Consider the following 11,292-nt stretch of genomic DNA (forward strand, 5'->3'; position numbering starts at 1 on the left):
AGCTGGTCCATGTGGATGGCAACTGTAATTCTTTATTCTAAGCACAAGGCCTTTTCAGATCTGGGTCTTAGCTGCTCTCCCAATAGTCTTGGTTATCCGCAGACAGTTGGCTGTTCCATATATTGTGTTGATTTGGAATAATAAGAAATATACATTTTATCTTTGTCCCTGGTTCTTGGCACAGTGCTCCTTAGAATTTCCTGTGAGATAAAAGTGATAGGAGCAACTTTTGTTATCTTTTCAACTACACCTGAGTTTAGGCTAATGAGGCAACTGTTTGCAAGTCCTTCCACATCATCTTTTAGGATAGGAGCTGCTCACTAGAAAGACCAAACTCTGATTAGAAGCTTGGAATTTTCAGGTCCACTGTTGTACCCAGACCTCTCGGTTGGAGGTTGAGTTCAATCACTAATGGTCAGTAATTTTATCAATCACCTATATAATGAAACCTACATAAAGATCCCTACATGACTGGGTTCAGAAGGCCCTGATGCTGAACTTTGGGAAATTCCATGGCTTTTGCCCATTACTGGACTTTACCTCAGAACTGAGCCCAGATCCTTCTTACTCTTGAATCTCCAGATTGATCTGGCAATTCTATTACACACACTGCCTCCAAAAGTCTTGGCTCGGTGTGTGTGTGGCTTGGTGGAGGTAGGTTGGGAGGGGTGGGAGAATGATGGCATGGGTATCCCTCCAGGGACCCACCAGGGTCCATGTTTCTTCCTTCTTACTTAGTGTAGTACAGTACTGGTTCTTGATGTGCCGGTATTCCCACAGAGGCTACTTATTTTTTAGTAGCATAATGACAGTGTGCTTACCTTTGATCTTCTCTCCCCTTTGACTCAGCTCCCCAGATTATAGAATATTATGCAGTCTACTATGAGTGGGGATTGGGAAAAAAAATGTCTTTGAATGTCTTTGACCACACACATTCTTTCAAATCTTTTAATTTATGGCATAAACTATGACTTGACTTCTTCAGGGCTTAGAATGTCAATGCCCTCCAGCCAAGACCAGCAGGAACATACTTGTAGTTGAACAAATTTGGCTTATTATGTCATGCAGTGAGGGAGAACACATACCACAAAGAATCAAGGTGTTGTCTGTAAGAGGGTGTTAGAAAGGACTTACAGAATTTGCGCCTGGGTTAAGAGATTTTGAAAGGGTTTAAGAAAATGGGGTTTTGCTCTGGATTGGATGCTGTCAGCAAGTAGGGTAATTCTATGATTGGGTATCTTAATTTTATCTAGCAGGAGGGAAGATTAGACAGAGGCTGAAGCTATAATTGGTAAAGAAGAAGCAGTCATTCATATTAGTTGGGGGAGAAGGATGGGTATTTTTGTAACCTGGAAGGTTTTGCGTTTTGACTGTGTTCAGACATGATTATGGGCTGGCCATGTTTTTGTCTTGATTCATTATGGTTTCATAGTAGCCTTGTCTGACACTTACATTCTTTGAAACTTTTTATGATTTACAGGAGAATACCCGGGTCTATCTGTGGGTGCTGGGCCAGCTCCTAGCAAAACCAAGGCCAGGCTGATAGTATTAAGCCAGGTCCCAAATGCCAGGGGCTATTTTTTTCTTTCTCAGTATATAAAACCCAGATTTATTTTGGTCTGGTTTTGAAACACAAAACCCAAGAATACATTACTTATGTTTTCCTATGTTCCAGAGGTCTAACTTCTCAAAGAGAGGGGAGCCTTGAGATATCAGGTAGTCCTAGAGAAAATGAAATCAAAATTACAATGTTAAATCATTATCTTGTTATCTGTACAATGACATTAGCACACAATTGGTACTATGACGAAGGTAGCATTGTGCAGGGAGAACCAAACACACCCTCTTCCTGGAGAGGTGATTGAGATGACTTTTTCACCAAAAGAGGGAGCAGGAAGAAAAGGTATTCTAGGTAGAAGGAAAAGCATGCATTGGCAGAGCTGGGGGATGAGAGGGTACACTAGAGAAGTCAGTCACGGTACTTGTCTTGATCACAATTCCTTTTAAGTAAAAGCAACAGATTTTACCCCTGTCTAAAGCTGATTGGATCAGAAGTGCTTACTGATCCAAAAGGGTCTCTCTGTAGACTGACTGGTTGGCAACCTATGAGGTTGCCCTGCACATAAAGAGGAGCCGGTTCAATCTGATTTTCTCTTTTTCAGGATTATGGACTAGGAAATGCCAAGGCAAAGAGGCTTTGAGGGGCCAGAGTTGAAGTTTAAGGACCGTGTGAAGAGGATTCTTCAGGAAGTCTGGTAGTCAAGAGGGAATGTGGACAGCCAGAGTTATGGGGTCCTGAGCAGGAACTCAAAGCAGAGAGATGGTAGGTTGAAGGAATAAGCAGTGGGGTGACTGCAAAAGGAAAACCCCTGAGAGAAGATATCGGACTCTTCCTAGGGCAGAGTGGCAACGTGGAAACCACTCACTCCTGCAGTTCCTCTTCTTCTCGGGGTGGAGACTGATTCAACCAGAATCTTTGCTCCTGGAGCTCAGGTCCTTTCCTCCTCCTCAGCACTCCAGAGATAGCCTTACAGTGCTCCTCCTCGGATGCAAACCTATTTGAATTCTTTGAACTGGAAGAGCCCAGCTAAAGCAAGCATAAAGGGAAGTAGGGACCAGACCCTAGTGGGTGTTGTCTGCTTAGACCTGGGGCATGTAGATTAAACCCCTCATCAGACTCATTCAATTGTAAGTGACAGAAAACTCATCTGTTTGGTTTAAGACCAAGTAGCATTGTGTTATCTCATATAACTGAAAAGTCCAGGGGGTAGTTAGCGTGAGGCATGCTGGTTTCAGGGCCTTGGAGAATGTCATCAGGACTACCTTCTCTTGCCTTACACCTTCCTTCTCTACGTGGTCTTTAGGCAGTGTCCTCTCCAGGTTTATGGCCTATGGAATAGGGTGTCTTCTTGGTTGTTTTGGAAAAAATGCTGGGAATGAGGATTAGGCCAGCTGTCTTTGAACAAATACCCATGGCTGTTAATACCTAGTGGATTGGTGGGACTAGCTCTGTTCAACTTCAAGGATAAAATTGAGGGTAGATGCCAGACAGACAAATTTAGCATGTGTCCTCATGTGTCTGTGCTTGTGCATTTAAACACCTTCATTAGTTCTAGCCACTAGGAGATGAGGAGCCTAGACAAGAAGGAGAAACCAAAAAACACAGCCATTATCTGGATACAAATGTGTCTTTCAATTTTAGCAAGAGTTAGTTCAGAAGCCAATATACATTTAATCTGTTTTCATTACTTTTTTTTCCTTTCAAAATAGCTTTGGAATTTGATGTAGTTGGTGGCAGCATGATTAGAGGGTCATAGGAAATGAAGTTCGTAATGAGCCTTGACGGAAACCAGCAGTGTGTAACAGAAGGGTAGTTCCTGGAATTGAAAGGGTTCAATCTGGTTTTGTCGTTTACTGGCTTAAGTCATTTAGTCCTTCTGGGCTTCAGAATCTGCAGTTGGGGATAGTGATAGATATCCTGTAGTGCTATTGGTGAGGGTTTAAATGCAAGATAAAATATTTGGCACATGGGACGTGCTGACTAATGGTAGCTATTGTTATGAGAAGCTTGCTTCCAGGCAATGTGGCTCCACATTCCAAGATCCTCCTGCCTTCAGGCAACACACACCTGATCATTCCAGACTCCCTGTTGGCCTGCTCTGCCTGGGTCTACACCCAGCCAACTCCAGGTAAAGAAAAGCTCTGCTTGAAATTGGTTGGCGAGGAACACTGAAAATTATAGGTTGAATTCAGCGGACAGCAAGTTATCAATGAGCCAAAATAGCCTGATTATGATTAGAGAAAATTTATGTTAAAATTCAGTCTTTTTATTTTCCAAATTAGTTTGTGCCTGTGGTTATTGACTCCTGTTATAAATAACATTCTAAAACCTTGTGCCCAGCAGTTTGTAAAGCAGCCCTAGAACAAGTGTTTGTGTATGTGTACATATGTGTTTGTGTGCACATGTGTTTTGTGTGAATGAGAGGAACAGTGGTGTTGCTGAAGGGACCATGCATCTCCTCAGCACTCCAGAGATAGCCTTACAGTGCTCCTTCTCGGATGCAAACCTATTTGAATTCTTTGAACTGGAAGAGCCCAGCTAAAGCAAGCATAGAGGGAAGTAGGGACCAGACCCTAGTGGGTGTTGTCTGCTTAGACCTGGGGCATGTAGGTCTAAGCCTACATGTAGGTGAAGCTTCTGACTTCATCAGAGGCTGATGAAGTCCCTAGCAGGTGGCAGGATCCTTGTCAAAGCTGTGGCTGGTTCCTGGGGACTGACTGACAGGCTTGCTAGACTTTCACTCGAGGCTATTCTTGCTGGGGCTCTCTGCAGTAGAGTAGGCCTAGACAAAATGTCTCAATGGAGAATTCAAAAGCTGGTTTTGAATTAGAACCTTGCAGCAGCCAGAGCAATAAGAGGCAGTCAGTGGGAACTGGCTCTGTGGCTCATGAGCTAAATACTGGTCCAGAGCGGTGTCATCTATGCATTAATGCATCGGCATTACATTTATTGCAACATCATTTATATTATCTACTTGCTAAGCAGGGAGAGGCCCAGGCTGGACACATCAGACTTTTCAGAGCAACGTGCTGGGGGAATAGAGAAAGGAGTTCAGAGAAGCTATGGCCTCTCAAAGGCAGTGTCTCTGAAGGTCTCCACAGGAAGAGTGCTCTGCAGGACAGGTCTTCTGGGGTGGGGAGGAACCCTCTGAGGGCGACTGCAAACGCACAGCCTCTGGTGGAAGAGTACTTGTCAGAATGGGCCCCTCGTCAGAATGGGGCCCCACGCACAGCATGGCCTCAGGGGCCTGGGGATGGAGGGAGTCACAAGGGCACCACCTGAAGCCTGGGCAGAGACTCCCAGGAAGGGGCTAGGTACTCTCTCTAAGCAGCAGCAGCATGATGTTTTTCTTCTTTTTGGACCAGCTGCAGATGTGAGTGTCCTGAAGCCCGGTGGGCATATGGTCCTTCTTAGCATTTGGGAAGAGCACAGGGATGAATCTGAAATTCCTGCTTCCTTGTTTTATGAACTCGGTTTGTATATTCGATGGATGTACTTAGTATTGTAAGCTGTGCTCATCCTTGTCCAGCTGCGACTCAGCATCTTCCACATCTTGTTTGTATCTGGGGCCAATGGCTACAATTATCATCACTGTCTTCTCTCTAAGATAGCGTTCCATCCACTTCATGATATCATTGCCTCTGATTCTATCCCCAAGTATGTCACTTGCAGTTTGGAAGCCGTTTACTAAAAAAAGTTCACAAATTTCACCACCTCCATGGCTGTGTCCATAGAATAAGTGATAAAGACTTTCCGTAATTCTTCTGGTAAACTGCTTATTTTTGGAGTTCCTCTGGTTGGAAGGTTATTAGGGGGTCTAGGGACAGCAGCTGGGCATGGAGCCTGGGGACCTGGTGGTCTCAGTTCTGCAGGACTCTCTAAGACTTCTCAGGAACTCCAGCTGGATTAGGTGGCTGGTTATACAGTTGGTCCCTCAGGGACCCTGGGGAAGAGTGATCTCTGTGCAGACCTTGTTCTCAGGTGCTGGGGCAGTTCAGGACCACCTTCTGCATGGGGTGCAAGCCCCTCATGCTGGCTCTAGGTAGGAGCTGCCTGTGCACAGCTGGCTGGACCACTTGCTGATAGGCTGCTCGAAGGTAGTGGTGGCCACATGGCACCTGGTGATAGGGACCTCCAGGACAATGGTAATGACAGTTCCATTGAGCATGTGGGGGCGGGTCGGGAGGTGGCATCTGTGCACACACTGCGTACGTCTGAAGTTTAAACTGGGGGAACTCCCTGGACCTGAGAGGTCTGGGGTGGTGCTGGAGAAACACATGGAGGTGAGGGGCAGGGGATGCCCAGGACATCCTGGGGCTGGGAATCCTACATCGTGTCTGTTGAAGGCAGATCTGGAACTGCTCGGTTGCTGTGGGGCTGGGCTGCTGCACCATCTCTTGGCTACTGCCCGAGGAGTCTGATGAGGCATTAGGTAAACTTTGGTCTGATTTGTCTGAGTCATGGCTAGTGAAAGGAGAAGCAGCTGAAAGCTGTGATCCTAGCTGTTGTTTCTGTTTTTCCATTAAAAAACTGATGCTCCGGAGGAGGGCTCCAATCTCAGACTCAGGCTCATGTTTGCTGGCTGCAGAGGAGCCTAAGGGAAAATCTTTGCTCAGGTCTGGGTGTCTCTTCCAGAAGCTGTCTTCACTCTCCTCCAGGATTTTAATGCGCAGGCAGGTGACTTGCTGCGTCACAGGCTGTAAATGATTTGCAATTTTTAGGGGTGGGTGAGCCTGAGAAAATCTCCTGAGGAACACTGAGGGGATTTGAGCGCTGACAAGGGTGCCATATTGGGTGCCATGTTCCTTAGATTTGGAGCAGGTGGTTTGATTCCTCTTCCAGGGAATAGTCTGGGATTGGTTAACTGACTTGGGTATGGTTCTGATTCATCAACCTCCACTGGAATGCTTCAGTTCATTCTAGTTTCTTAGCACCACCAAGGACAGACAGACTGGCCCTCTATAGCATTATGTTGAGTAAAAGTGATGAGAGCACACATCCTCATCTCATCACTGATCTGAAAGGGAATGCATTCAGTTTTTTCCCAGTAAATATGATGTTAGCTGTAGTTTTTTTGTTTTTGTTTTTAAATATGTTCTTTATCAATGTGAGGATGTCTTCCTCTATTCTTAGTTTTCTGAGATTTTTAACAAATCACGAATGGGTATTAGATTTTGTCCAATGCTTTTTCTGCACTGATTGATCATATGATTTACCTTCTTTAACCTGCTAATGTGGTGGATTACATTGATTTTTGAATATTGAACAGGCTTTTCATCCCTGGAAAAAATATCATTCTTTTTAACAGACTGTTGAATTCTGTTTGCTAATATGTTAAGGGTTTTTGCATCTATTCTCATAAGAGATAGAGGTTGGTAATTTTATTTTTTTGAATTGTTTTTGTCTGGATTTGGCATTAGTGTAATACTTGCTTCATAAAATGAAGAGATTGTGTACATTGGTATTAATTCTTCCTTAAACATTTGGTAGGATTCTCCAGTGAAACCCTCTGGGCCTGGAAGTTTCTTTTTTAAGTAGTTTTTAAATTATGAATTCAATTTTCTCAACAATTACAAGGCTATTCCAGTTACTTATTTGTGTGTGTGTGTGTTACATTAGTCACTGTACGGTACATCATTAGTTTTTGATGTAGTGTTCCATGATTCATTGTTTGTGTATAATACTCAGTGCTCCATGCAATACAGGGCCTCCTTAATACCCATCACCAGGTTTACCCATCCCCCAACTCCCTCCCTTCTAAAAACCCTCAGTTTATTTCCTGGAGTCCATAGTCTCTCATTGTTTGTCTGTCACTCCGATTTCTCCCCCTTCATTTTCCCCTTCTCCTAATGTTCTCCATGCTATTCCTTATGTTCCACAAATAAGTGAAACCCTTTGATAATTTACTTTCTCTGACTTATTTCACGTAGCATAATCTCCAGTCCCATCCATGTTGATGCAAATATTGGGTATTCATCTTTTCTGATGACTGAGTAATATTCCATTGTGTGTGGGGACTGCATTTTCTTTATCCATTCGTCTGTTGAAGGGCATTTTGGCTTTTTCCACATTTTGGCTATAGTGGACATTGCTGCTATGAACACTAGGGTGCATATGGCCCTTCTTTTCACTATATCTTTGCTGGGTTTAGGGTAGCTCTATTTTTAATTTTTTGAGGCACCTCCACAATGTTTTCCAAAGTGACTGCACCAATTTGCATTCCCACAAACAGTGGAAGAGGGTTCTCCTTTCTCCACAACTTCTCCAACATTTGTTGTTTCTTACCTTGTTGATTTTTGCCATTCTAACTGGTGTAAGGTGGTATCTCATTGTGGTTTTGATTTGAATTTCTCTGATGGCTAATGATGATGAATACTTTTTCCTGTGTCTGTTAGCCATTTGCATGTCTTCTTTGGAGAAGTGTTTGATCATGTCTTCTGCCTACTTTTTTGACTTGATTATCTGTTTTTTGGAAGTTGAGCTTGAGAAGTTCTTTATAGATCTTGGATATTAACCCTTTTCGGTAGTGTCATTTGTAAATATCTTGTACCATTATGTCTTGTACCTCTTTGTTTTGTTGACTGTTTCCTTTGCTATACAGAAGTTTTTTTATCTTGATGAAGACCCAAAAGTTCATTTTTGCTTTTGTTTCCCTTGTCTTTGGAGACATGTCTTGAAAGAAGTTGCTGTGGCTGATGTTGAAGAGGTTATTACCATTGTACTTCTCTTGGATTTTGATAATTCCTATTTCACATTGAGGTCTTTCATCCATTTAGAGTTTATCTTTGTGTATGGTATAAGAGAATGGTCCAGTTTCATTCTTCTGAATGTAGCTCTCCAATTTTCTCAGCACCATTTATTGAAGAGACTGTCTTTCTTCCATTGGATATTTTTTTCTACTTTGTTGAAAATTAGTTGACCATAGAATTTAAAGTCCATATCTGGGCTCTCTATTCTGTTCTATTGGTCTATGTGTCTGTTTTTGTGCCAGTACCATGCTGTCTTGGTGATCACGGCTTTGTAATATAGCTTAAAATCAGGTAACATGATGCCCCCAGCTCTGTTTTTCTTTTCCAACATTTCCTTGGTGATTTGGGGTCTTTTCTGGTTCTATACAAATTTTAGGATTGTTTGTTCCAGCATTTTGAAAAATGCCATTGGTTTTTTGATTGGAATGGCATTGAAAGTATAGATTGCTCTGGGCAGCATAGTCATTTTAACAATGTTTATTCCAATCCATAGGTATGGAAAGTTTTTCCATCTTTTTGTGTCTTCTTCAATTTCTTTCATGAGTGTTTTGTAATTTCTAGAGTATAGATCTTTAACCTCTTTGATTAGGTTTATTCCAATGTATCTTATGGTTTTTGGTGCTATTGTAAATGGACTCAAATCTCTAATTTCTCTTTCTACAGTTTCACTGTTAGTGTATAAGAAAGCAACTGTTTTCTGTGCATTGGTTTTGTATCCTGCCACATTACGGAATTGCTGTATGTATTCTAGTAATTTGGGGTGGAGACTTTTGGCTTTTCCACATAGAGTACCATGTCATCTGTGAAGCGAGGGAGTTTGACTTCTTTGCCAAATTGAATACCTTTCATTTGTTTTTGTTGTCTGATCCCTGTTGCTAGGACTTCTAGTAATATGTTGAACAATAGTGGCAAGAATGAGCATTCTTGTCCTGTTCCTGATCTCAGTGGGAAGGCTCTCAGCTTTTCCCCATTGAGAATGATATTCATTGTGGGTTTTTACATAAATGGATTTTATGAAGTTGGGGAATGTTCCCTCTATCTCTAAACTCTGAAGAGTTTTAATCAGGAAAGAATATTGAATTTTGTCAGATGCTTTTTTTTGCACCAATTGAGAGGACCACATGGTTCTTGTTTCTTCTCTTACTTCTTTTTTATTAGTTGAATTTTGGTAGTTTGTGTTTCTTGAGAAAGTGGGCCATTTCATCTATTGTTACGTATGTGTGTGGAGTTGTATGTGGTGTTCTTTCACTTTTCTTTTGATGTTTGTATGGTCCATTGTGATATCCCCTATTTAATTTGTGATATTGGTAACCTGTGTATTCTTAATTTTTCCTTCTTGGTCTTGTTAGAAGTTTATCAATTTTATCAGTCTAATCAAAGAAACAGCTGTTTGTCATTGATTTTTCTTTAATGTCTTACTGATTTCAATGTCATTTATATCTGTTTTTATCTTTATATCTATATTTATATCTGCTTTTATCATTCCTTATCATTCTTTATCTTTCCTTCCACTTGCTTTGGGATTATTTTGCTTTACTTGTTTTGATTCTTGAGTTGGGAGCCTAGATTACTGATTTTAGACTGTTATTCTTAGTGCTATCAAATTTCATTTAAGCACTGTTCTAGCTGTGCCTCACACATTTTGATAGTTTGTGTTTTTATTTTCATTCAGTTCAATTAATTTTTTATTTCTTTGAAAGTTTATCTTTTACCTAAGGATTATTTGGAAATATGTTATTTAGTTTCCAAGTATTTTAAGATTTTTTCCTTTATCTATTATTGAACTTTTGTTTGATTCCATTGTGGTTGTAGCGTACACTCTTATGATATTAATTCTTCAAAAATTTGAGGCTTATTTTATAGTTCAGGACATGATCTCTCTTGGTATATGTTCCATGAGCTCTTGAAAAACATGTGGGTTCTGCCATTATTGTGTGGAGTGTTCCATAAATATTGATTAGATCTTGTTGGTTGAATGCATTGTTCATTTCTTTTGTATCTTATTTTCTGTCTAGTTCTACAAATTGCTGAGAGAGGGGTGTTGAAGTCTCCACTATATTTGAGGATTTGTCTCTTTCTCTTTTTAGTTTTTGTCTTATTTGTCTTGCAGTGTTCCTGTTTTGTGTATACAAGTTGAGAATTGCTGTCTTCTTGGTGAACTGGCCCTTTTATCCTTATATAATGTCCTTTTCCATTTCTGGTAATTCTCTGCCCTGAAGTCTACTCCCACTTTCCTTAGCTACTGTTTGTATTATTTTACTTTCAACCTGCCAATATCATTATGTTTGCAATGAGTTTATTGTAGATAGCACATAGTTGGGTGAGATTTTTAAATTCCCGCTGCCAATCTTGGTCTTTTAATTAATACATTAAAGTCATTTACATTTAATGTAATGATTGATATGTAAATATTAGTATTTTAATATGTTAATAAGCCTGCCCTTTTATTTTTTGTTTCCTCATTATTCTTTTTTTTTTTTCCTGCCTTCCTATGCATTGCTTGAACATTTCTTTAGAATTCCATTTTGATTTATGTATGGTGCTTTTGAATGTATCTTTTTGTATAGTTTTTTTAGTGGCTGCTCTAGATATTACATTATATATACACGTAACTTATTGAAGTCTATTGATGTTGTTATTTTACCAGTTTGAGGGTAGTATAGAAACCTTACCTCTTTTATGTCCCTTTACTCTCTCCCACTTATAATGTAGTTGTCTTAAATATTTCCTCTATATTAGAGGAATCTATATGAGAACCACATGATTCTACAATTTTTGCTTCACTATCAATTATAAATTAGACCACTCCAATGGAGAAGTCTATTTTATTAACCCATAATTTAGCTGTCATGTTCTTTCCTCTTTCTTGATGTTCTAAGGTTCCTTCTTTTATTATTTCCTTTCTCTTTGGAGAATTTTCTTTAACTTTTTTTTTTTTAAGATTTCATTTATTTATTTGACAGAGAAAGAGATCACAAGTAG

At 40.6% G+C, this 11,292-nt stretch overlaps 1 pseudogene; it reads right to left on the bottom strand.

Moving 5' to 3' along the window:
• Positions 1 to 4,824: 4,824 nt before the first annotated feature.
• On the bottom strand, positions 4,825 to 6,479 carry LOC132009989 (E3 ubiquitin ligase TRAF3IP2-like; annotated as a pseudogene).
• Positions 6,480 to 11,292: the final 4,813 nt, after the last annotated feature.

This window comes from Mustela nigripes, chromosome 2 (assembly GCF_022355385.1).
Source record: "Mustela nigripes isolate SB6536 chromosome 2, MUSNIG.SB6536, whole genome shotgun sequence".
Classification (NCBI taxonomy): Eukaryota; Metazoa; Chordata; class Mammalia; order Carnivora; family Mustelidae; genus Mustela; species Mustela nigripes.